Here is a 27,410-nt window from a genome sequence, read left to right on the forward strand (position 1 = left end):
AGTTCGAGCTTTATCTGTTTATTTTTGTTTAGTAGTAGCGCCTGTTTTGAGACTTTATCAAGTGAATAACAAAGACCGATATTCAAATAGGCCGTTAACCGAGTACCAATTAGACTTCGTTCAAGGTGGCACTAAACGGCGCGGCATATATAGTTCCGTTGTAGTGCGAACACTATGTGCACACACGACACACATACAATTAGCACTTCGCTGACAATTAAATCATAAGTCGTACACTTCCATTTGCATGATAAAAAATGTTACGAACGGTAAAATGGTTTTAAATTTCCGATAGCTTGAATAGAAAAAAGAAGTTATTGCGTTTGTCAGGATTATGCGCAACGCTGGTAGTGTAGTTTTTTTTCCATAGCTTTTGGTTTTTTTTTTTTGGGAAAAAAAACAGTATTACAATGGGTATCAACAACATCAGTATATATACAAAAAGTACTTATCGTAATACCAACACCGTTTACCACGGATTACAAGTTTTTAATTAATAGGTTTGTTAAAGAAAAGAAAAATAGTATTATGAATTTGCACCATTAATAAAACGTAATTTTATATTAGTTTATTACATTTTTTTTTGTCTCACAGCATGTAAAATGAGTAAGCTTTAATAATGAACAAGATTTTTTTATTTATATATACCTAGGTCGGCAAATAAGCGTACGGCTCACCTGATGGTAAGCGATTACCGTAGCTTATAGACGCCTCCACCACCAGAACTTCAGAAGCATCGCAAGTGCGTTGCTGACCTTATCCCCAATCCCCCCAGGAGCTCTAGTCACCTTACTCACCAACAGGAACACAATACTGCTTGAAAACGGTATTATTTAGCCGTGGTCTTCTGTAAGGTCGAGGTACTACCGCAGTTGGGCTACTCCATATTTTGAGCAAGAATTTTCCTGCTGTGCCCTACCTACCCGAGTTAAACAATAAAGTTCTCAGTTAATAAGATAATCTGAAAACATTATACATTTTACGTTGTATCATTAGAACAAGTTGTCACAAATAAATTAAACATATACCTATGCTGCTAATAAGTACTACACTTGTTTAAATATTATATCAACATGTTTTTGGATTTAAAATATTTCGAGCGTATGTTTGTTAACCAATGTCACTGGAACACTCAACAGATCAATCGATCTAGACGAATTTCGATACAGATTTGGATTACAGTATAGAATAGACAAAGCTACATTTTGTTTTAGAAAATGTACGGTTTTTGTAAAAAAATAATAGATACGAAAGAAGGCCATTTAGTTAGTAAAATCTACTATTTGATATTTACATATGTACATAGGTGGATTGCGTCACACTTCCGCTGTGCGTCTCAATTGTCAAATGACCTATTTGTAATCCTTCCTACGCCTTCAAGTTCAAACATTCTGTAACAATCGCCCACTATTCTAAATAAAAAAAAAAATAAAATAAAAAAATGACCGTCACACTGGTTTTATAGACGACAAACAATTAAAAAAAAAACTACTAGTAATTGTTTGTTTATACAAGTGAGTGCGTACCTACGTACTTGCAAATAAGCTGTTATAATTTTCAATACCCCGTTCAAGTGAATAACTGTTTATTATTAAAATTGTATATTATATAATATTATATTTAGCAGACGAATTTGTGATAAATAATAATCATTTTTATACGACTAGCACGGAAAACAAGTTTACGGTTACCGTAGCCTATTAACGTTTGCAACACCAGGGGCATTACAGACGCGTTGTCGTCCTTACCCCCGACTACTCACCATAGGAACACTATATTACTCGAGAGACACGTCATGTAATTGTGATCTTCTGTACTAAAAACAGAACCACTTGAGATTGAGAAATTTTTCAATACACTATTAAAATATGTATAAAGGCTTCAAACAAACAAATGAAAATACAAAATAAAATAATTATTAGACGTAATAAAAAAATATATGACTAGTTAGTTACTTATGACATAAAACTTAAAGAAAAACATTACGGACCGTTAAGGAAAAGGCACTGATCCCTATTAAAGTTCGTAATCTCGAAGCGGGGAACAAGTTGTGACGCTAAAACTGAGCTAATTACATACTTATTAAGTAGTTACAAAATTGTCAAAACTAGTTAAAACAGCGAGCCGACACCGTCACACAGTTTGTTTAATTTGTCGCCGACTCAGTTCGAATTTACCTACGTTATACTCTGGAATTCTAGATTCTAGGATCAGCGGTTCTCAATCTTTCCTAAATAAATCTTTAGAATTTTTATGACGGTAATCGATATATTTTGCAGCGTCAATGACTTGTTATGTCATGATCTCACGGTGAGTTGGAAGCATGGTTCCAGTAAACTTAATGTTAGTGATCGTTCACAACAAATGTTTGTTTAGATCATATAGACGTTTCAAGACTTCGCGCTGAATTTAATTCTTCAAGGGTCGCGTGTAAGACGTTTTATTATTAAAATAAAACTTTTATTCTATCGCCCCTGTTAAGTGCAATTAAATATTTTATATTGGCAACATTGTTAAAACTCATAATACTCTGTGGTAAGCCGCAATGGCGTTTTGAGTTGGTCTTCTTGTTGTGTGTGCTGCGATTATATAAAAACAGAATAAATGAGCATAATAAAGAAATATAAGCTAGTTTCCTTCCAAAGTCCTAACAGGTTATGGGCCCAGTGCTCATAATTCTGTTTTAGGTGAAAATCGCAGAGATATTTTTTGGTGCGATCGTGCCGGGTGGCGCGGTGACGGCGCGTGCGGTGTGCGGCGTGTTTCTTGGTCTGATGAACAACACGGGGCTGTGTTGTTGACAGCGGCGTCTGAAGGAGGTCGTGTGGAGTGCACGAAAGGCAATCACGGCATCAGATTTCCGCGGGGTGCAGTTTGCAAATGTCGGAGACAGACCCTAGCATCATGGCGATGGCGTCACCCTCGGTCATCAAACTGGAGGGCCAGCGCAATTGGAGCGTGTGGAAGTTCCAATTGACAGTCACTTTGAAAGGAGTTGATGTATTTTCAGTGATTGATGGAACGTTGGTAAAACCAGAAACTGGCGATTTGACAGCCTGGATAAAAAAAGATAACAAGGCGCAGAGTATCATTGTGTCTAGACTGAGTGAGGAGGCCATGATTCACGTTTTAACATGTGAGACGGCGGCTGAAATGTGGAATAAGTTGCATAGCATTTTTGAGGCAAAGTCTGCTACGAGTACATTGATGTTGCAACAACGTTTTCTTCAGTGCAAGTTTGAAGAAGGAGAGCTTTCTGTATACCTAGCTAAGCTGCAAGAAATGGCGTGTCAACTAAAACAAGCTGGTGAAACAGTGTCTGAAAAGTTTTTAATGACTAAGGTCCTAATGTCATTACCAGAATCATACAGCCACTTTGTTTCAGCTTGGGAATCGGTCGACACGGATAAACAAAATTTCAATGATTTAGTGGCGCGGCTGCTCGTCGAGGAGGAGAGAATTAAGTCTAAGGGCCATGAGAGTGAAAGCACGGCGCTATTCGTAAAGAAAAGCGGCTTTGTCAAGCGCTGCAATCGGTGCTATATTCCTGGTCATCTGGCTAAAGAGTGTAACAGTAAAGTGGAAAATCGTCGTTGTTTTTCTTGTGGAAAAATCGGACATTTAAAAGCTCAGTGCAAAAAGGGAAATCTAAACAAAAATAGTGGTCAATATGGCGGCGGACATTCAAAGGGAAACGCATTTACAGTGATAGGAATGATAACCGGGACCGGTTGCGAATATTTGAGTGACTCGAGTGGTACAGACAATCGTTCAGTGAATCAGTTCAAAAATAAATGGTTGATGGACAGTGGCGCTAGTGCGCACATGACCGGTGATCGAGAACTGTTTACGAACTATACGTCAGTGTCAAATCAGTTTGTTATTGTCGGAGATGGACGACGTTTACGCGTTGCCGGGACTGGAAAAGTGGAACTAAATATATATAACGGTGAAAGTTATGTGCAATCAACACTCCATAACGCATTGCACGTGCCGGACTTACGAGTGAGCTTGTTTTCTTTGTCGACTGTTACAAAAAAAGGTCACAAAGTTGAAATGACGTGTGGTCAGTGTTTACTATGGAAAGACAATAAACTGTGTGCTGTAGGTAATCGCGAAGGTGATAACTACATACTAAATGTAATGAACGATGTTAATAACAGTGTCGCGGCAGTTGCCACTTTGTCAGACTGGCATGAGAGACTTTGTCATCAAAATGTTGAGCAAGTGAAACAAGTGCTCACCAAGAATAACATCAAGTACACAGGAGACAGTTTCAAGTGTGTTTCATGTCTGGAAGGTAAAATGCATAAACTACCATTTGCTAAAAGTGAGCATTGTGCTAATGCACCTCTAGAACTTTTGAGTGCTGATCTGTGTGGTCCAATGGAGGTGGAGAGTGTTGGAGGCTCCAGGTATTTCTTGCTAATCAAAGATAACTACTCAAACTACAGGACGGTCTATTTTTTAAAGAAAAAGAGTGAGGCAGTATTATGTATAAAGCGGTTTGTTGCGTGGGCTGAAAGGCAAACTAACTACAATGTAAAAGTCATACGCACTGACAATGGATTAGAGTTTTGCAATGATGAAATGCGTAAATTTGTGCAAGAGAATGGCATACAGCATCAAACAACAGTGCCTTACACGCCTCAACAAAACGGCAAGGCGGAGAGAGACATGCGTACACTAGTTGAAGCGGCAAGGACCATGCTGAAAGCAAAGAGGTTGCCAAAGCAATTATGGGCAGAGGCAGTGAATACATCAGTCTGTGTATTAAACCGTACTTCGAAGAGCAAGCAGGAAAGCCAATCACCATATGAATCCTTTCATAAACGGGAAGTAAACATCAATGATCTAAAAGGAATATTTGGTGAACGAGTATTTGTGCATATACCTAAAGAAAAAAGGTTGAAGTGGGACGATAAAGGAGAAGAAGCAATCTTTGTCGGCTACGAAGACACAAAGGGATTCAGAGTGTATTATGAGAAACGACGAGAGGTTCATATTCAAAGGGATGTAGTATTCCTGGTAGGCAAGAGAATAGAGGAACCAAAATGTGACCAGAAGGAGGTGATAGAGGAAGTGGTTTTGCTGGATATGTCATCTGAGGACGAAGAAATAGAACAACATGAGGAAAGTGAAGAAGAGTTCCATGACACAAATACAGTTGAAGGGAAAGAACAGGATAAGACACCGGAGAGGACAGAAAACATATCGGAAAGGACTGAGGAAAGGAGAAATCAAAATGAGACAGAAAATCAAACTACAGGGATAGAAAGTCAAAATTCAGCAATGGAAGATCAGAATCAAGGACAAAGAAGCAAAAGAAAAATAATAAAGCCAAGAAAATTAGAAGACTACTGTATGTATGTTACTCTAGAGCCTAAAAACTATACAGAAGCAATGGCATCACCGGAAGCTGAAAACTGGAAAGAGGCCATGAGAAAAGAGCTCAACCAACTAAAAGAAAATAACACATGGACAGAGATAGAGACAGTACCGGAAGGAAAAGAAGTAATCAGCTCTAAGTGGGTTTTAAAAAGAAAAGGAAATGACTACAAGGCGAGGTTGGTAGCTAGAGGATTCGAACAAGACTGTAATGAAGATTTATATGCGCCTGTAGCAAAACTTAATACTTTCAGAATTTTTGTATCTGTAGCTACAAAACTAAATTTAAATATTAGTCAAATGGATGTTTGTGGGGCCTTTTTAAATGCTAAGCTTGATGAGGAGTTATATTTGTCATTGCCAGAGGATACTGAGGTAAAGATTGTAAAACTAAATAAATCAATCTATGGTTTAAAGAGGTCTCCCAAGTATTGGAACGAAACATTTAATAATGTAATGTTATCTATAGGTTATAAACAGTGTGATAAGGATTATTGTCTGTATTCAAAATGTGAAGGGGAAAATAAAACATTTTTATTGCTATATGTAGATGATATATTGTATTTTGGTAATAACAAACTTGAGCTGAGTAAATTAAAAAATATGCTATGTCAAACATTTAAAATGAAAGAATTGGGGGCTATAAGTAAATTTCTGGGTATTGATGTAAAGCAAGATTTAAATTTAGGGGTCACTGTAATTTCACAAAAGGACTATTTAAGAAACATTTTGTTAGAATATAATATGTCAGATTGCAAAACATTGTCATTGCCTATTGATAAGAATTTTAATTTTCATATTCTAAAAAGGGAAAATTCAGAGACTGTTCTTATTGAAAATAAATGTAGAAGATTGATAGGAAGTTTAATGTATGCGGCAATGGGCACTAGGCCAGACATATGTGCAGTTGTTAATATTCTAAGTCGGTATCAAAACAGTGCATCCACACTTTTGTATAAATTATTGTTAAATATTTTGAGATATTTAAAGGGTACACTTGATTTATGTCTTATATACTATAGAGATTGTAATGTTGATGAGGTTATAGGCTATGTTGATAGTGACTGGGGTGGGTGTAATGATCGTAAGTCAACAACATGGTGTATTTTTAAAGTTTTTGGAAGTTCTGTAATGTGGTTTTCGAAGAAGCAGCCGACTGTTTCATTGTCCTCTACTGAGGCTGAATTTATTGCTTTGTGTTCGGCAACAAGTGAAGCTTGTTGGTTAAAAGATATTCTTTTCACTTTTGGGTTTGATATTAAAATAGTAATTTTTGAAGATAACCAGTCTACTATCAAGATGGCACAGATGGCCACTGGTAATTCTAGAGTAAAACACTTAGAGATTAAGTTATCATTTGTAAAAGAAAAGTTAGATAAAAATATTATTGAATTGAGATATATAAATACCAGTGACCAACTCGCAGATATATTAACTAAAGCATTGGGGGGAATTTTGTTCAGAAAATTAAGGGATAGGTTGTTTAGTAAATAAGAAATCATAATGTTGTTAAAAATATTTTATTGAGGGGAGGTGTTAAGTGCAATTAAATATTTTATATTGGCAACATTGTTAAAACTCATAATACTCTGTGGTAAGCCGCAATGGCGTTTTGAGTTGGTCTTCTTGTTGTGTGTGCTGCGATTATATAAAAACAGAATAAATGAGCATAATAAAGAAATATAAGCTAGTTTCCTTCCAAAGTCCTAACAGCCCCAAAATTTTTCATTAATCTATCGTATGTCGCAAGTGTTCCAGGGTATTTGTGTATTTTGATCTGTCTATTACTGAAAATGTTTTTATTTACTAAAGTTTCATTCACTTGCATCGTAGTTTCATAAAATCACACATTTTTTTCAATAATTATAAATTAAAAAAAAATGTAATTATATAATGAAAACGTAACACTAGGGTTGAAAGCAAAATTGTATTTTTTGTTGTTTATTTTTTTATATTAAAAAAAAAAAAAAAAACGAGTGATCCGCGGACCCCATGTTGAGAAACACTGATCTAGATTATCTCCGTAGATCGTTTCCTCGTTTGGATGAATTTAATAATTGACGCCATTGAAGTAATTACATCTATTAGTATGAAACTAGTTAAACGTATTTTACTAGAGTTTCGGAGATTTATTTAACAGTACGAGTTTTGGGAATCGTTTCGGATACGATCCTAGATGGAGATAAAACTTGTTCGAATTTTAAGAACGGGTTAATGTTACGTTTAGTAGGGTATATATTTGTGTATTGATGGTTCTAATTCTGTATTGTAGTGCCGTATATTCCGTTTCTAGAAATATAGCGCAGATAATAATAAATAATAATTATATAATAAAAAATAATAATATTATAAGAGAGAGGAGAGAAGTTGTTGTTTATTCTAACGAGTTTTTGATTCGACATGACACTTTTTTATAACTTCATCCAAGATATCGTACAGATTTCCTCAAACTTTACTCTCCTGTATATTATGCCTTTTATAACAAAACCTTTTTATAAATAATTACATTTTTACTTTGTACACTTGTTCTTTGTCTTTGTCCATATCGATATGCATAGTTGAGTTAAACGACACGAACAGATTCGTTCAGAACGTTCAGATTATAACATTCTAAAATAATAGATGGAAGATCTCACCGAATAAAATATAGTTATGGACACTTTATTACATACAATTTGCACAGCAGAAAGACTTGGCGTAGTAAATGTACTTGAGAAACGTCGTCTTAAACGGGCTTCAAATTACGCTAAGTGTCTGACTGACGTCTGTGGGTGCATTCGGTCTTAAGTGAACGTGTAGCCTTCAGTAGAAACGTCATCTATTATTCATTATGACGACGAGATTTGACGATTGATTTTCGCAGTGTTCTCCGCATTCTGATGTATATGACTACGGCTTAGTCTTCCTGAACAAAAAAGATACCGCTGTTTGTGGTGCTATGTATTTTGTTTACGGATCAATTATAAGGCATTTCAATGTCATTGTATTAAAAAGTAATGATTAAAGTTAGGGTCTACGGAATTTTGGAAAATTTTCATCAACTTCCTAATTTTCTCTTATGGCTAAAAATCGTTCAAATCACTTAAATACTTAAGCTGTGAAAGATGACATGAAGTTGCTATTTTATATTATTGAGGGAAGTTGGAGATGCGTGTTTGACGTCCAGAAGTAGACAACAACGAGCCACATTTGAAAATATAATTTCAGATGTAGGTATAAAGCGTTTGATTGTTGTAAAACTAAAACCTCTATAACACAAGGATAATCTCTACAACAGAAGGAAATTTATAACAACTTATTACAAACAAGTTTATTATTTCAAAAGATTCTACAAATCATAAAGTATCAGCGGAAACGTCCAAATAAATAACTAAATCGTTTGTAAAGTTATTCAGGAGCCAGATTTATGAATTCCGTATCATAAAATAAGCACCTGTGTCCCGCCGCTGCTAGGTTACCTCCCATATTACTTTATTAGCACTAATTGTATCTGTTTATCTTTTAGGAAACTTGGAAGAAACTTCACTGGTTTCCCTCGAAACTTAGATAATTATATACAATCTGTCAGATATTTCTATTTGAAAGTTAAGGAATCAAAAGTTGTAGTTTATCTCGTTCATCAGTTTCACTGTCTCATCTTCAATATCATTTCTATCAGGTACATCTTTTGATTTTAAAATTAAAGCTTATGAACAAACAAACAAAAAAAAAAACATCTTCATACATTTTTATTTAAAATTAAATTAATTAATTGTAGGCATATTTAAAATATTATACTAGCTGACCCCGCAAACGTTGTTTTGCCATGTATGTATTTAACCCCCTTAATCCCCCCCTTAATCCCGACAAAAACAACAAAAAAAATAGTAAGTACTGCAAAAATCATACAATCTAACTTTAAATAGAAATTAGTCGATAACACAACTCCAACTAGCGCCATCTGTGGATAAGTCGCAAGAAACACTACTATATGAACTAAGTTTATCGATCTTACAGCAGCTGACTTTACAACTAGCGACATCTATCGGCAAATAGCAAAAACATGGAAGACATGACTAAAATTTTAAAGTCAATTCAAATTGATCTAGCGGAACAAAAGACAGAAATGAAAGAAATGGAAGAGAATATTACTAAAAACATAACAAAGGCTATCAACGATAATTTTAAAACAATTGAATTGAAATATAATCAGTTAAATAAGCAATTACAAATTCAAGAAAATATTTTAGATCGTATAGAAAGACACAACAGAAAGAAAAATTTGGTTTTTTTCGGCATTGAAGAAGGAGAGAAAACTTATCAAGAGCTAGAAAGTAAAATCCTATATATAATAAGCAACATGAATATACATTGCGAACGAAATGAAATTGAATCTGTGAAGCGACTTGGAAGGAAAAGTGAAAAACCAAGACCAATAACAGTGACGTTTACTACTATGGGGAAAAAAATTACTCTACTACAAAATAAGAAAAATATGGAAAATAGCTCCATATATTTTAAAGAAGACTATCCACCCAAAGTTTTGGAGAAAAGGAAACAATTACAAAGTGAAATATTAAAATATAAAGCAGAAGGTAAAAAAGCTATAATTAAATATGATAAACTCATAGTATTACACCAATACAAACCAAATGATAATCAACAACCATCGAAAAAGAAGAACCTACATAATATCTCTCCAAACCATAATAACAATAATAATATGAACCAAGTGTCGAAGAAGAACAAAACGGAAATTACAGCATTTATGCAACCAAAAAAAAGTTTCGAAAAAAACCAAAACACTATGAACATTAACAATGGAAATTCTACATCAAGCACTTAGCAACCAACGGGCCCCCCTCTACTATTTCAACACCCAACACGGCTAGTCACCGCGGGGGAGAAAAGCGACATTGGTTTTTCTCTTGACTACAACCCTCCTAGAAAATACGAAATAAATACACAAAAGAAGAAAACAACAAATAACTTTTTTATTGGTACATATAATGTGAGAACGTTAACAAGTAGTACAAAATTAATAGAATTAACAAACGCGTTAAAAAACATCAAATATGACGTCATTGGACTGTCAGAAGTAAGAAAATTGGGTTATGGTATTGATGAATATGAAAATTTTATATTGTGTTATAACGGACAAACAAAAGGACGGCATGGAGTTGGCTTCATCGTGAAAAAGTATCTCAAACCCTGTATAAAAAGCTTCAGAGGATTTTCAGAGCGAGTAGCACTCTTAGACATAGAAATAAATAGCTTCACAATATCAATTATTCAGGTTTATGCACCCACCGAAGAGTGTGAAGTTTCAGAGATAGATGATTTTTATAATACTTTACATAAAGCTCACCAAAATTGCAGCAAAAATGTAATAGTAATGGGCGATTTTAATGCGAGAGTGGGAAAAACGAACCCTTTGGACGGTCATATCTTTGGAAAATTTGGTTACGGATTTAGAAGCCCAAGAGGACAGCAATTAATACATTATGCTCAAGAATATAATTTGTCCATTATGAACACTTTTTTTAAGAAAAACCCCAGCCGAAAATGGACATGGAAATCGCCAGACCAAAAAACTACAAACGAAATAGATTATATATTATCAAACTTTCCTAAACGATTCCATGACGTGCAAGTTCTAAACAGCATTATGTTTTCATCAGACCATAGAATGATTAGATCAAAAATATCACTTATACCAATGAAAAAAGCCGAATAATATACAAGTCTCCAAATTACACACTAACAAATCAAAATCATGCTGATTTTTTTTTTACAGAAATTAAAAAATAACATAGAAGCTATAAAGATAGGTAATACATATTCGGGTCAAACTGTTTATAATATATTAGAAAAATGTATATTGGAAAGCCTAAAAATGGATAAAAAAGTAAAGAAAAGCAAGGCAAATACAATTTTTACTGAAGAAACTTTAAATCTAATTAAACAACGCCATCAGTTACAAATTTTGAAGCCAAAAAATTCAGAAGATAGAAGGAATCTTAGCTTAATTTACAAAAAAACTAATAAAAACATTAGAAAAGACTACAACATGTACAGATCAGACATAATAGAGAAACATCTGGTTAAAAGTAGAAGCTGCAAACGAGCATATAAAGAGCTCCGCACATGTAAATCTTGGATATCAAGTTTAACAGAAAACTCTACCAGTACAACTAGTAGAGATAATATACTTGAAATAGCTACAAAATTTTTCGAAAATCTCTATGATCAAAAAAGCACATGCGACCACGTCGGACCTCACAGTTTCTACTCTCAAAAAGAATCTACCGCTCTTGTATGGAATGAAAAAGAGATAGCGCAGAAAATAGAGAAACTAAAACCAGAAAAGAGTCCTGGCCCTGATGGAATCCCAAACGAAGCAATAAAACTCGGAACAACAATTCTAACACCAGTAATAACCATGTTATTTAATAAAATTACCGAAGAACAGAGAGTGCCTGAGCAATGGACAAAGTCGAACATAATATTATTGTACAAAAAAGGCGATCCAAAAAATATAAAAAACTACAGACCTATTAGCCTTTTGCCCAGTCTATATAAACTCTTCTCATCCTGCATATTAAGTCGAGTAACTGAAAAAATCGATGAAAATCAGCCAGTAGAGCAGGCAGGTTTTAGAAAGGGCTACTCAACAATCGACCACATTCATGTCCTCGAAAATATTTTAGAAAAATATAAAGAATTTCAAAGGCCTCTCTACCTAGCCTTTGTGGATTATCAGAAGGCATTCGACTCTATCTCACATAAATCAATCTGGAAAGCCCTTGCAGATAATAAAATAGACCAAACGTACTGCAACATAATACGAGACATCTATGAGAGGAGCACAAGCAGAGTGAAATTAGAAACTAGTGGTCCAGAAATAAAAATCAAAAGAGGTGTGAAGCAAGGCGACCCTCTATCGCCTAAACTCTTTATAGCGGTGCTAGAAAACATATTTAAAAACCTCGACTGGAAAGACCTCGGTATCCAGATAAAAAATACTCACCTTAGTCACCTCCGCTTCGCAGACGACATAATATTATTCTCAGAATCCAGTGCACAACTTGAAAAAATGATTCAATCACTACAACTAGAGAGTGAACAAGTTGGTTTGGAAATGAACCTAGATAAAACAAAACTGATGACAAATTCTACAAAAACACCTATTAAAATTGGAAACGTATACCTGGACTATGTTGACTCCTATATTTACCTTGGAAAACAAATATCATTCCATTCTAACAATAATTTTGAAGAAATATTAAGAAGAATAAATATATCATGGCAAAAATTCTGGGCCCACAGAGAGATATTTAAAGGAGAATTGCCGCTTTATATTAAAAAGGTAGTAATGGATAGTGGTATTCTTCCCTGCCTTACGTACGGTTCACAAACTTGGATATTCACTAAACAGATAAAAGAAAAAATACGAACATGCCAAGCAGCAATGGAAAGATCAATCCTATCTATAAGAAGAATAAACAAAACACGTAACAGCATCATAAGAAAAAGAACAAAATTAATAGACTTCTTACATCACTCTATGAAATTGAAATGGAAATGGGCAGGACATCTGGCTAGAATGCACGATACTCGATGGACCAAACGAGTGGTGATATGGGAAGGACCCAAGGGGAAAAGAAAGAGAGGAAGACCGAGCAAAAGATGGGTCGATGATATCCAAGCTATAGCAGGAAAGGAATGGCATATTGGAGCAAAGAATAGAAATCTGTGGTCACAAATGGAGGAGGCCTTTACCCTATAGAGGGGTTCTCATTTATTTTTTAAGCTATTGATAATTTTAATTTATTGATCAATTTTTTTCAATATTTTCTATTCATATTTCGCAATTATTAATAAACTTAAATACTTATTATATCGTTTATATATATTTTTTATAAGAATGAAATTTTAAATGTAAATTTTTTTAATAATTAATTTTAAAAGCTATAAACATTTGATCGCAATTATGATTTTAATTTAATTTATAGAGATATTTTTTCTTTTAGTTAATTGGTAAGGTAATTATAATGTAACAAACTATATGATAATTTATTTGTCAACGAAAATGTATACTAAATGAAATGAGAAATAAAAAGGCTTATTTATTTATTTATTTTATTTATTTATCCCCCTCTTATAACTTAGGGGTATGAAAAATAGATGTTGGCCGATCCTCAGACCTACCCGATATGCACACGAAATCTAATAAAAATCGGTCCAGCCGTTTCGAAGGAGTATTGTAATTAGCGTTGTGACACGAAAATTTTATATGTAAGATTATATTAACCAGCCAGTGGAGCAGCGTGGTGGATTAAGCTCCGACCCTTCTCCCTACATGGAGAATGAGGCCTATGTCTAGTAGTGGTAGGTGACCGGCTTAATCGTGATCATTATATTTACTATCGTATTTTTTTAGTCAAAATACCAAAGGCATGCTTATAATGCTAAATTTTAGTTAAATTAACATTGTGACAAAGCCAATCTACCTGAGGGTGTAATTTAAAAAATAACAAATGAATTTCACGCTGACAGTCCGAAAGCTGGCTCCGGTGTGATCTCGAGTGAGCGGAGGCAGGATCGAACAGAATCATTTCCTCCGTCGCCGGCCGCGCGAATAATGTTCAAGATATTTGACGTTTCAATTTTAAAACGAATCAGGTAACGAAACGTTAAAACGTTTTTCAGTCTTGTCATTCTGACGTTGTTTCTTTTATTCATATTCTATTATATAGATAATAAACGATTTTATTTATTGATGTGCATAAATATGTATGAAGTTCATTAATTCATTCATTCAACACTTGCATTGCAAGAAAGTTACTTAAAAACTGCCGCGACTTACAGAAACAGAGCGGAAATAACAAAAAATGTCAACGAAAATCTTCACTTACCGAGTAACCGCACGTGAATTACAATCAAACATACGAATAAAATTACTAAGTAATCAACGATATTACACAAATGTATTTTACGAATTTCATTTGGAACGGTCGTAACAATAGTCGTATAGTTACAACTAATTTCATATGGCCGATTAACAAAATTCTGAGCAGAGTTTCAATTGTGCCGCGGGCTGGCTCGGCGCCAGGTTCTTTAGTTATATTAAATTCGGAAATCTCTCCGCTCGGGAAGTAGAACCACAGGTATAGTTCATTACGCTTGTATTTGTGTATAAAATAATAGATAAACGGGAATGAATATGGATTGTAAAAGTAAAAATCGTCACAAAATGTTTCGAACGAAATTGTCCTTTTCGACCAGGTATTACATAACATATAACAGAAAACGTGCAATCAGTAAAGTGCTAGTTGCTTTATACTAGCGGTGCCCCGCGGATTCACACGCGTTAATTTGAAAAAATAGCTTATAGCCTTCCTTGATAAATGGGCTATCTAACACTTAAAGAATTTTTCAAATCGGACTAGTAGTTTCTGAGATTAGCGCGTTCAAACAAACAAACAAACAAACTCTTCAGCTTTATAATATTAGTATAGATTATATTGTAAATATAAGACTAAATACAGTTGAAAGAAAAATCTCAAATAAATAAAAATTAATGGTAAAACATCATTATATAACAATAAATAATATAATACTAAAGGCGATTACCTTCAATTTTATTGCTAACGTAAGTATTTACTTTTAACGTTTAATGAGCTGACTATGTAATACAATGAAGTTAACTATGTAAAACATTAACCAGGATTTTATAATGTAAGTAAACAGCAATAGTTTATTGCATACTTAGATTTGCATAAAAATATAAATGATATCGGTAGTAAAATATAAAATATATATATTTTACCGGTACATAAAATTGAGTATTTTGTTGAAATAATGTTTTTAAGTAAGTTTAAATTAAGAATGCACGTTACACATCACAAAAACATGTAAAAAATCCAGGATAAACTCATAGTTGAACTACAAACAGGCAACAACACCGCACGAGTTCACTAGAGCTCCCGCTTTACAGTGCAGCAGCGCTGCGCGAACCGAAGCGTTGCGGATCCGAAAAATTCCAGCAAAGCAGAATTCCATTTCAAAATTCGCGGAGCGCGGTTCTTTTGAAATTTCAACATACATTGCAGCCCCGAGGAATTGTTTCTATGGTGCGTTTCTATGTGCGTTGCTTTCGCAGTTCCTTCGACGTTTCCAGAGTTGTCAAGCCGTGATTAATTTTAATCGTTCGAGCTGTGTCGATGTCGAAAGTATTAAATATCGCAGCAGCCCGGCTTCAAAAACCCTTATGCTAAGTAATGAAGCCGTCTTAGGATAATCAGGCATGAATGGAGCACGTGGGATGCGACTGTCTCAAGTATTTTAATTAAAACATCTTTTGAAATAAAAGTATATAAACTAATCTTTAGCGATTTTTTAAAGAAACAAAAATAATCACGGATGGTAATTAATATTAGTATATGTGATTTTTTTTTAAATTTAATTTAAATATTTTCACACAACAATAACATTGCGTTTGAGCAACTGTTGCAAATACCGTAATTAAAATTTAATTAAAATTAATTTAATTAAATTTAAAATTACAAAAATAATTTATTTTATTATTATAAAACCATTTAAAGACTTTATGTCTCTAAGAGTATTTAAATGTTCCACTAAGAACTACATACTGATTTTATATTATGTACGCCCAGGTAAATGTTTGCAACATTATTATATTTACTCAAGTAATACTAAAAATGTTTTTTTTATTTAGTTCAGTACTCCCAAACGTTTGACACGTGTCAAGTTTCCATTTCAACGTCTCTAATTTTATTGGTGTAATTTTTACCAATAATGTTTAAAAAGAGGAATATCGGAAGAATAGGTATATAAACGTTTTATTTTCACTCGACGATCTTAAATTGAATAAATTTGGTTATGGAATGAATGAATTTGGTTGAATTTAAAAGTCATCACGGCCGAGATGAGATCTGTCAGCGAATAGAATATTCTAAACCTTTATTGTCTCTTAATGTTACAATGTTTCATTGAAATTAGATACCGTTTAAGTTTTATAACAATGAAAAAATCTATAAAGAACCAAGATTATGCGTTTTTGTAAGGTAATTTTATCATCAGTCCATTGTATTATAAATTTGTATGTTATTAAAATAACATCATGTGAATATATGTACGTGAGTGTTTGTGTCAAGGTAACAATTAAACTTGTACCTACTAAAAAGGACCTAATTAATATTTTTTTATTTATACTATTTAAATTATAGTGACGTAAATTCTCTAGACATATAGTACTAACTGTGTACATATAATTATTTCTACAAATAAATGGTTCAGTAAAATAATGGTTCATTTGTCTGTTCGTCACGTTTTAAACCGTTTTGAAACAACTAGCTAATTGTTAAACACATTATCCGAATTGTAAACTATCGGATTAAAACTTATTCTGATTGTCAAAATTAAGCTATTCAGTTGTCGTATTATTTAAATTAAATAAATTTACTATTTTTGTAATTGACTGTACCAAAAAAAGGAGTACAAAAATTGTATTTTTTTTTATTTTTAAAACTACTTAAGCTTAAAATAATAACTGTATTGAAATTGTCATATCTTACAAAACACTATTTACTTTATCTTTATGTAAGTGCAAAAAATATGTTTATTTACGACATCACATTTGAACCTCTAAAACTATCAGTATTCCTCTACTATATTATGCGTGTATTATCTAATACTATTAAACGAGCAATTCTTGTATCTATATATATATATATATATATATATATATATAATCTGAATCTCAGAAACGGCTCTAACGATTTTCATGAAATTTAGTATGCAGGGGATTTCGGGGGAGGTAAATAAATCTGGCTAGGATTCATTCGCAATTGTCAATATAGTTGTCATAGATCAGGTGAGAAATCGGCCAGTCGGGATCGAAGAAGACCACGGTTCAAATCCCATGTCTCCAGATCGATTATTTTTTCCTTTTTTTTTCTAATTGCAATCATAATTTTTTATTTGAATAAACAGTTCATATTTTTTATTATTATATCGGTAAAATCGAAATATATTATTCATATTTTCATCATCATCATCATCATTACAGCCTATACAGTCCACTGCTGGACATAGGCCTCCACAAGTTTACGTCAAAAATAACGTGAACTCATGTGTTTTGCCCATAGTCACCACGCTGGGCAGGCGGGTTGGTGACCGCAGTACTGGCTTTGTCGCACCAAAGACGCTGCTGCCCGTCTTCGGCCTGTGTATTTCAAAGCCAGCAGTTGGATGGTTATCCCGCCATCGGTCGGCTTCTTAAGTTCCAAGATGGTTGTGGAACCTTGTTATCCCTTAGTCGCCTCTTACGACACCCACGGGAAGAGAGGGGGTGGCTAAATTCTTTAGTGCCGTAGCCACACAGCATTCATATTTTATCAATTTGTAATTCGTATTTAAATATGATTTATAAAAAACCACGATTTACTAAAAATACCGAGTTTAGCTCGGTCACCCAGGTACTACATATAAACCTTCCTCTGGAATCACTCTATTTACAAAAGAAAATCGCATCAAAATTCTTTGCGTAGTTTTAAAGATCTAAGCATACAAACATCGGGAAGCTACTTTGTTTTATGCTATGTAATGATTACGAAATAAAATATATATATATATTTCGGAGCTGAGCGCGTTGTTATTTTTCACACAAACGTAGCACTCAGCGTCGCCTCCAATAAAATACGTCGGCTTATTATTTCTTTGTGATTCTTCGGTGCGAGAATAACGTATTTCGTATACAATAAAATTACAACACTTCACACGCTAAACGCCCGTGGGCGACTTATATCGATCACTGGGGAAATTTCACTTTTTCAATAAACGATAAGTGAACGATAAGCGAACGATAAGCAAACGATATATTATATTTCACGTGTTTACATACGAGAGACGTCTATTGCCAATCGTTTAGGATGAATTGTGTTTATATTTCTTAATGGGTTTTCGTCTTTATTAAATACAAACTCCTGGTCATGGTTATGTTCGTGACGATTTTGGTATATTATGGTAATAGAAGCTTCAAACTAACTAAGGCAAAATAATGAAGTAAACATTATGAAACGTTAAGTTATTAAGTTCACTGACCTGTTTATAAATGGGTGGTACATAAAGAGATAGAGAAAATGCCTATGCTCAGCAGTAGAAAGATTACGAAGCAGAATGTCACACATACATTAGGAAGTTGGTTCACTCACGATAACGACTATCATAGATACAGATAACAAAGGTTTGTCATAGAGATTCTCTGACACTTATTCGCAACGGACGAAATGGCTGGAAAATAGTATTATTTTAAAGCGCTTTTCTGAAAGTGAAAATTGATCGAAAGACGGTAGTTTCGATCAAAGCGCTGCCAGCGTCACACGGGCGACCACCTCCCGAACTAATCGTCCAAATTCCGGACACCGAGCATTCCGGTGGACATCGGCTTACTCGATTAATCCCGGAGCCGGTTCATCAAACATCAAAAGCAAAACTGAACCGAAAAATCGTTGACGGCGACATTACGATTGCGATATCGTTTAACACTTTATACACATATACGTTTCTTTTTATCTTTTACATAGTTTTGAAAGAAGTTACTATTTTTAGCATATCTATGTTTATGTAATCGGAATCTCAAACGGATAATCACTGTGAGTTTTGTGTAACACAGCTTTTTAAGCTAGCACAGGTCGTAAGGGCTTCTTGGTAATGTAAACTACATAATTTAAGCAAAATAAAAAGCATTTTATTTATTATTATCTAATTAGAATAAAACTTTCTTTTACTGTGAGTTTTGTGTAAGTAAAATATATAACAGATTAAACGAAGTATAACTACTGAACTAAGCTGAAACGCCTGTGAGCGTGCTAAGCGATAACCTTTTCGTACATAAGTACATTCTGCCCTCAAGAGTAACGATCGTTATCAAGTCTAAAAACATTTAGGATATAATCGAAGAACGAATCCCTTTTTTTTCTCTTCAAGACACAGCAAAGACTCGTGGTGACAAGCAACCAGGCTAGAAAGAAGATTTGTAAGAAATACCTGATCCCAGCGGGAATAAAACCCACGATCGTATGCGTTAATAGATCTTATCCTAGAACTTTGTCCATCACTTCACCTGAACTGATTTAAAATATCTTTGAATTTTTAACCGACTTCAAAAAAGGATGAGGTTACTCAATTGAACCGAAAATTTTATATATATATATATATATATATATATATATATATATATAAATTTTTTATGTATGTTCGGGGATAACTACGTCGTTTATGAACCGATTTTATCCCGATTATAACCGAGATATCTCAAATGTCGTACTATGATATATCCCAGAGAAATCGAGGGAAACCCTCGAAAATCGAAGTGACGACTTTCGAGGTACGACTTTGTAATACACGCTTACCTACTTATCGCCTTAATTGAAGTCGGTTTTTTTCGTTTGCGAGCAAACACAATTATAGTCAATAGTTTCGTGGCACCGAAAATCGTAACCAAAATTCTCGATTACAAGTAACTAAAATAGTAAAGTTATTATATCATCGTGTAAGTACGTAGCTATTTTCTTTTAGTAATAATAAAGTAAAAACTACTTTTGTATTTGTTACTTTATTAGGAGGAAAGAATTTACTATCTTTTACATAAAAGAGCGTCTGCGAGACAATGGACTTATGTAATGTACGATCGAACGAGGGAAAACGATTCAACGCGGCTCAGGCTACATGGAAAAAAGTTGACCCGGTTATTTTGAAGTAATATTGTGTCATACATTTATCTAACTAATACAATGAAAGCGGAAGATTGCATGCATGTTTGTTAGCCTTACGCGAAAAACTATAGAGGTAATTGTGATAAAACTTGGTACGCAAATTGCTGGCTGGGTATTCAGTTTACCATATGGATTAATTTTTATCCCGATGTTTTTACGAAGTCAAAAGTTAAGCCGGTAAAACCGCAAGGTTCTAAAACGCAGTTAACGATATACTTGACAGTATTCAACCTTTGCTTGATACTAAAAATACAATGTTATAAAACACTTATTATTACAAAAATATGTAACAATGTCTACTATAAAGAAATTTAAACACCGCTTGATTGGCTAACCTTTGGCCCTCAATCTAGTCTAAACTAATAATATATGTATTTCTACTACTATATAGAAGCCTATATATTTATTTAGATCCCTACACCTTACTTGTATCTTTCTGGGTATCGATACAATAATTGATTTCAAAGTTCTTTTTTTATACGAGACTGGGGCTAACGACACCTACTTTTTTCAAAGAAGAATGAAATCGTTAACGAAGTTTTATATTCAACGTCATTATCAACCAATATATATATATATATATATATAAACAACAGTAAAACAACGCTACAATCACTTACACAGACAAACAACGACGCTTCAACGCGTTTAACACTGACATAGACGTGTAACAAATGCATTCATCCCGCATCTAATAAGCGGAAAACCGCGTGTTATGAAAATTAATTAAAATTTCGTTGTACGACTCTCCCGTGGATCGTGAGCGAGTGAGATATTAAACAGCCACTGGAAAGGACTATCGTATTTCATTATGTATTTAAGGCTAGTTGATACAACAATAACGTGTGATTATAGGAAGAGACCTATTCTTTGGACAAGAGAGGGTACCAAGATGATCTCATCTTTTGATGTTGGGTTACATAAATAGTTATAGTGATTTTGTTACGTTCAATACATTTGTTTGGTTTGGGTCTTTGAAGTAAAACTTCTCTAGACACGCTTGACTTGGGGAGTAAGCTGGAGAATGCGTAACGAGAGCGTTGCGAAAAGTGTGATCGTGCGAGGCGAACGAAAGTTGAGAGGGGAGACATAAGTTAGAAAGAGAAAGAAGATAGAAAGAGAGAGAGAAAGAGTTATGTTTCGTATATTATTGTAGGGGCACGAGAGAGAGGTGCGAAAACACATTCATGATCAGAGGATTGAAATAATAAATATCATAATATGAAACATTATATATATATATATATATATATATATATATATATATATATATGTAGTATTATTCATGGGTTAAGTGCCTATAAGTAAAAAAAAAACATTGCCACGTCTAGTAAGCGCTATCATTTGAAATGTGAAAATATTACTGGTAAAAAATAGAATAATATTTAATACAAAAAAAACTCTGTTTTAAAATTTAAGTTAATAAAATATTAACGACACTCGTGACTTAAATCTCGAATTACCAAAGAGTGATGAAAGTCCATTGTCTTACCTGTAACAAAATAAAAACAAGCGATTAAAATCTTAGTATTGAAAATACTTTATAGTCACAAAATTCATATCATATAAGAATACAAAGTAAATAATTAGATACTCATAATAACATTGTTAAATATTGCACATGTAATAAAATATGTTAAGGTCATACATTAGTTATACAGATAATTATAATTATTAAAACTATCTATTCGTTCTAAGCTTATTTTTTGTCGGTGACACTCCTTTAGTTACTTTTTATTTTTATAAAATATAATTTTATATTTAATGGCCAAGTCATACAAACTCCGTTAAAACTGTTAAGACCAAAATTATTATGCTTTAAATAAATATAATGAAATAAAGCATATTATAATTACTATGACTTATACGTAAAACGGGATATTTACCATGTTTTTTATTTTCATTTTGCGGAGTTCGATATTTCGACATATTCGGGACGATATTTCGGGAACCAAGACATTCGTAGATACGAATGTCTTGGTTCCCGAGACAAGTCGCGTGAACAAGATAGTTAAGTAATTTTAGTAATAAAAATAACCATGTTAATTTAAAATCTTATAATTATATATTATGTATATATTTCTTGCTTGAGTATCCGATATTTTGGTATTTGGTGTAACAGGAGCCCGGGTCACTGGTACAGCAATGACGGGTTAGTGACTAGTCTTTAAAAATGTATATTAATAAAATAAACACATCTATAATGGATACCAAACAAACATATAAACATCGCATTTTAATGTCTTTCAATATAGTGTGTTCATGATTACATTTATAGTTGCCATGCTAATTTTCATATTAGGTAAAAAGGTTAAATGTTAACTATGATTACTCTATTTGACATAAAGAAGAATAATTATAGAATCGACTTGTTTATATATAATTAAAAGTGATTCGCCGGAATGCTTTCAGGATAAGGCCCGATCCACATTACAGTGCTGATCTCAGTTCGTTCTCAGTCCGATCTCGATCCGGTAAACAAGAAACAATGGACGGATCGTTGCTAATTCTTTTATTTTATGTTGTGCATTACTAAAATCCCAATACTTCATTTGCCATATTAAATGTGCCTCTGAACTATTAGATAGTATAACAAGATTCTTGTTCGTATTTTCGAAAAAAAACTACTTTTCGAATTTTCATATATAAAAATAAAACGATAATCTTCTCAATCAATACAAGGTTTTGCGAGTCTTACCACCGTGCCTTTGAGAACACGTCAACGTAACCACATATACTTGATCGCGATCGTCTCGCTCATAGTAAGGAAATTATCCGCCAATGTAAAGTGAAGCAGCGTGGTTGGGCAGAAGCCTAGCAATGGTTTGTTTTCTGGAAGTTACAGTTCAGATGAGCTTAGCTCCCTAAAATACTGTCAATGTCATATTCAATCCACGTATTGTGAACACACACGGCTTTCAGTTGTTCGAAGATTACATAAGATTTGCATCACTGACACGTGTCTGTATAATCGAGTAATAACAGCGTACATGTACCAACTATTATAACTGTGATACAGTCACAGACAACGGGCTATCATCCGTAAATCGAAACCGAGCCGCCAATACGTACGAGTATCGCTTAATCAACATCTGAACCGAATAATCGAATACGGACGCATCGAAGTCATCATAATAATATATATCAACAGTGCATCAAACAATATCGTGTAAACACTGGCATAACTCTATCGAGATCTATCGAGTGTCAATATTTGGTATCGGCGGCGATCGGAGAGTCGGAATCGATTCGTTCCGCGAAGACACCAGGTGTCGAGTGTGTCGTAATTGAGGTGGTTGAGTGTTCTTATAATTATTATTAGCAGTATAAGTACCTACATTTGTTATCACAATAACGACAATAATATGACGATAATAATAATAATACAGAACGATATACACATGTACAGGGCAAGAAGTTGCTAAGATTTACTGTTTTAGAGTTCAAAAATGAAGTTATGATCTGATATGAAGATCCACCTCATATCATATAGGGTGTGAAGGTTTAATTCGTGTATCTGGTTGATTGAAGGTGGTACGGTTAAATTTATTATACGATAGTAACAGTGAAAAATTCCCTAACTGGAAAATATAAGAACGTAATGAATCAATGACCTTTATAACACCGAAAAGTAATTAAAACATACTAGTGATCGGCCAGAGGTCGTAATTCGATCATAATTAAAAATTTAAATTAAAGAAAACCAATAAATAATGAAAATAAAGAACCTTTTGAAAAAATTTCAATTTGACTACAGACTTTGACAATCAACACAAAAGTGTAATATGCGTGTGTGTGTGTCAAATACATTGTAGTGTATTTAGTGTATGTTTTTTTTATATTGATTTAATATATTTATATTCATAATTTTTTAAAAAATAGCATTTTGCGCTCCTCCTCTATATAAACTATAACTGAACGAAATTTCATACTTCTCGGTCCGCGCAATTTTCCTAAGTTCAAGTAGCGTTAAGTTCTTCACGTATTAATATATAGATATTGAATAGCCTAAAACACTTTATACCAGAAACAAAGAAATAAACAAACTCAAGGATATATTAACATGATAAATATAGATAGCAATCGCCTCAGCACGTCGTCAGTGTAATATTTTCACCTCACAACGATACATTTATCCCCGGGTATACACTCGTAGGTGTCCATTGTAACGATACGCTACCGAGATAATCCCAGGTATTGGGTAGATCCTAATTGGGGATCAGTTGAGACGTCGGATGCTCGAGACGTAGCCTATTTGCCGCCTTAACAATTACTATCGTGTTTGATAAATATATTATATGTATTTTTAATTTTAATACCATTGAATAAATTAATGAAAAATAGTAAGTGTATGGATAAATTTTATCAAGATTTAACTTGCGTTAATTCACGTAGTGTTCTATTGTTTGATCAATGTCACGAGTTACATAACTATACACCAACTATCACAAAGAAGAAGATTATGTCTAACTACACTAATATAAGTTATAATTCCATAATTAGTGTCTCTAGAGAATTCTTTATACTTCTGTCCTGGTAAGTAGCAATTGATATGATAGATTTAAATTTCTAACTTTAAACTACTTACTTTTATTAAAGGTTGCCTGGAAGAGATCGCTATAAGCGATAAGGCCGCCTTTGCATACATTATTTGTTCTTGTGTCTAATCGTTCCCAAATGTAGCTTCTTTTTTGTATGTGTAATAAAGTTTAATAAATTAATAAAAAATAAAAATAAAGCAAACTTAAAATTAGACCAACTAAATAGAATGAACCGTAGATATACACACATCTATAATATAAAAATGAGTCGCTGAATGTGTTGCTAAGCGCAAAACTCGAGAACGGTTGGACCGATTTCGCTAATTCTTTTTTTTTAAATATTCCTTGAAGTACGAGGATGGTTCTTACGGAGAGAAAAAATCTAAAAAAAAAAATTTAAATTTCCTGAAAAAGTCTAAAAACAACACTTTTCTATACTCCCATACAAAAGATTTGTGATAATACTTAAAAGTTAATTTGAACTTTAATACAATACGATAAAGTTTGTGTTAGGCGATACGAAGTTCGCCGGGTCAGCTAGTTTCTAATATAAATGATTCGATATATAACAAGAAGATTATCAACGCACTTAAGTGTTTGTCAGAACCAGTGTTCATCCCCATTTCTTAGTGTGCGTGAAAACCATAATTCGTTTCCGAGTGATGTAGCCGCGGGATCCAACGTTGGCTGTAGTACATGTTGTATTTAATACGTTGTATTTGTTCGGTCTTAATGTATTACGGAACTAAGTAGTGATGTGATGTGCTAAGTGCTGTAACGTTCAGGGATGTCTCTTAATCCGAAGAGGAATTAGCGATTTTGCTATTTATTCTTTACATTATTTTTACGATTTACGATAGTTTTGTAATCGTACACAAATAAACAAAAGTCTGATTGATTGATTGATTCATACAGATAGCAGCAGTGGGAGTTGACTTCTTTATCGATGTAGGAGAAGTGTGGGAGCTTAATCAACAACGCTGCTCGACTATGAGTTATCGGATATACCCGAGTAGAAATTTTTTCGTCTTCCTTAGAAGGACCGGACCAGGCATGCCTGATCAGGACTAGATAAGGCATGTAACGCAGATGATTGGTCTGGACCTGATCAGGATGAGATGAGATTTCCTTCATCTCATCCTGATCAGCCGGTTCGGTTCGGTCCATTAAAAACACGAATGTACATTTTTGAAAAAATTGTTTAACAAAAAAAAAGCGAATTGATATAAATATGTATTAACATAATTATTATAATATTTATTTCCGTTTATTTTTTCCAATGTATTATTTATTTATGTTTTTACTTTAAATATTAATTATTTTTATTTATTTTTATGTTATTAATTAATTATTATTATTAATTAAATTTTATTGATTAATTTCTAATAATTAACTACTAGCTACTATTCCTATTACTTACGACTGCTCCACTGTGTAGAAATGGACTCCCTGCTAGATTGTCCTGATAACTATATATATACTAAGTGCGCTTAAAAACATTAATAGCGCGATTCAGGCTCAGTTCGCGTAATTTCTTTTAGGCCATCCTGATCTGGACCGGACCAGGTCCTGATCCAGTATGCCTTACCATACTTGGTTATATTTTACATCAGGCTAGTCTTGTCTGGACCGGACCTGGTCCTGATCCAGCATGCCTTACCATACTTGATTATATTTTACATCAGGCTATCCTTGTCTGGACCGGACCTGGTCCTGATCCAGTATGCCTTACCATACTTGATTATATTTTATATCAGGCTATCCTTGTCTGGACCGGACCTGGTCCTGATAGAGCTTGCCGGATCTGGCATGCCTTATTCTATCCTGATCCGGTCCAGATACATGATCTGGTTGAGCCTGACCTTTTTTCTACTCGGGATATTCCCTATATAGTAACGATCGCTATCAGGTGTCTGTAGTAACAACCGAGACCGACAGCTTAACGTACGTTGAGGAGACCCACAAGGACAGACGCCAAATCTGAGACAAATATTAGTATAACTAGACCTAAAAATCTATATATTATACGTGAAGCAAAAACTTTGTATCCCTTTTTACGAAAATTGCGCGGACGGAGGAGTATGAAATTTCGCAACTTGTAGTTAATATAGAAAAGGAGTGCAGAATGCTAATATTTTTTTAAATTATACATAAAAAGTACATTAAATCATTATATAAAATATTAAACACACTAACATGTATTTGAAACACACACGCATATATACTCTTTTGTTTATTGTTAAAGTCTTTGCCAAAATTATTGTCGAATTTCAACCACTTGGCCACTACTAGTATGTATATTTGATTGTACATGTAAAAATCACCTTATGCAAATAACCTAAATATGTGTGCGTGTGTATGTGTTAATGTATGCATATCTAGCCATGTTCATTCATACACATCAAGTGATTAGTCGGGTAAGTTTTCGTGTAAATCATAACAAAATTGAGTCGCGTGAAAGTTAAGTCAAAATATGAGCGCAATCGCGTGTCGGTCGTAATTTTTCTCATTTATAATACACTATTTGTATACATAAACAGAGGCTCTATTCAACTGCGGCGCCTATTAAACCGGCCACGCTGGCCTTTGACCGTAATGTAATAGTCATTTCTATAATTTGTGACACTGTAAGATTAGGCCACGGTGGGTAATTACGGGTTATTTAACACCCGTGTTGTAGTAGGTTATTGTTTTACCTTTG

The 27,410-nt window shown here is 33.7% G+C and overlaps 1 protein-coding gene and 1 long non-coding RNA gene across 2 annotated transcripts in view; both read right to left on the reverse strand.

The window, feature by feature from the left end:
- LOC123655730 (CUGBP Elav-like family member 1) overlaps positions 1–27,410 on the reverse strand; it is a 100,412-nt gene that overhangs the window by 13,237 nt on the left and 59,765 nt on the right. The window lies entirely within an intron of this gene.
- On the reverse strand, positions 6,893–20,541 carry LOC123655732. Its single transcript, XR_006743453.1, has 3 exons — positions 20,529–20,541; positions 20,460–20,467; positions 6,893–7,121 (listed from the first exon to the last, which is right to left on the reverse strand). It is a non-coding gene; the product is annotated as an uncharacterized LOC123655732 (long non-coding RNA).

Source organism: Melitaea cinxia, chromosome 8, assembly GCF_905220565.1.
Source record: "Melitaea cinxia chromosome 8, ilMelCinx1.1, whole genome shotgun sequence".
NCBI classification, from domain to species: Eukaryota; Metazoa; Arthropoda; class Insecta; order Lepidoptera; family Nymphalidae; genus Melitaea; species Melitaea cinxia.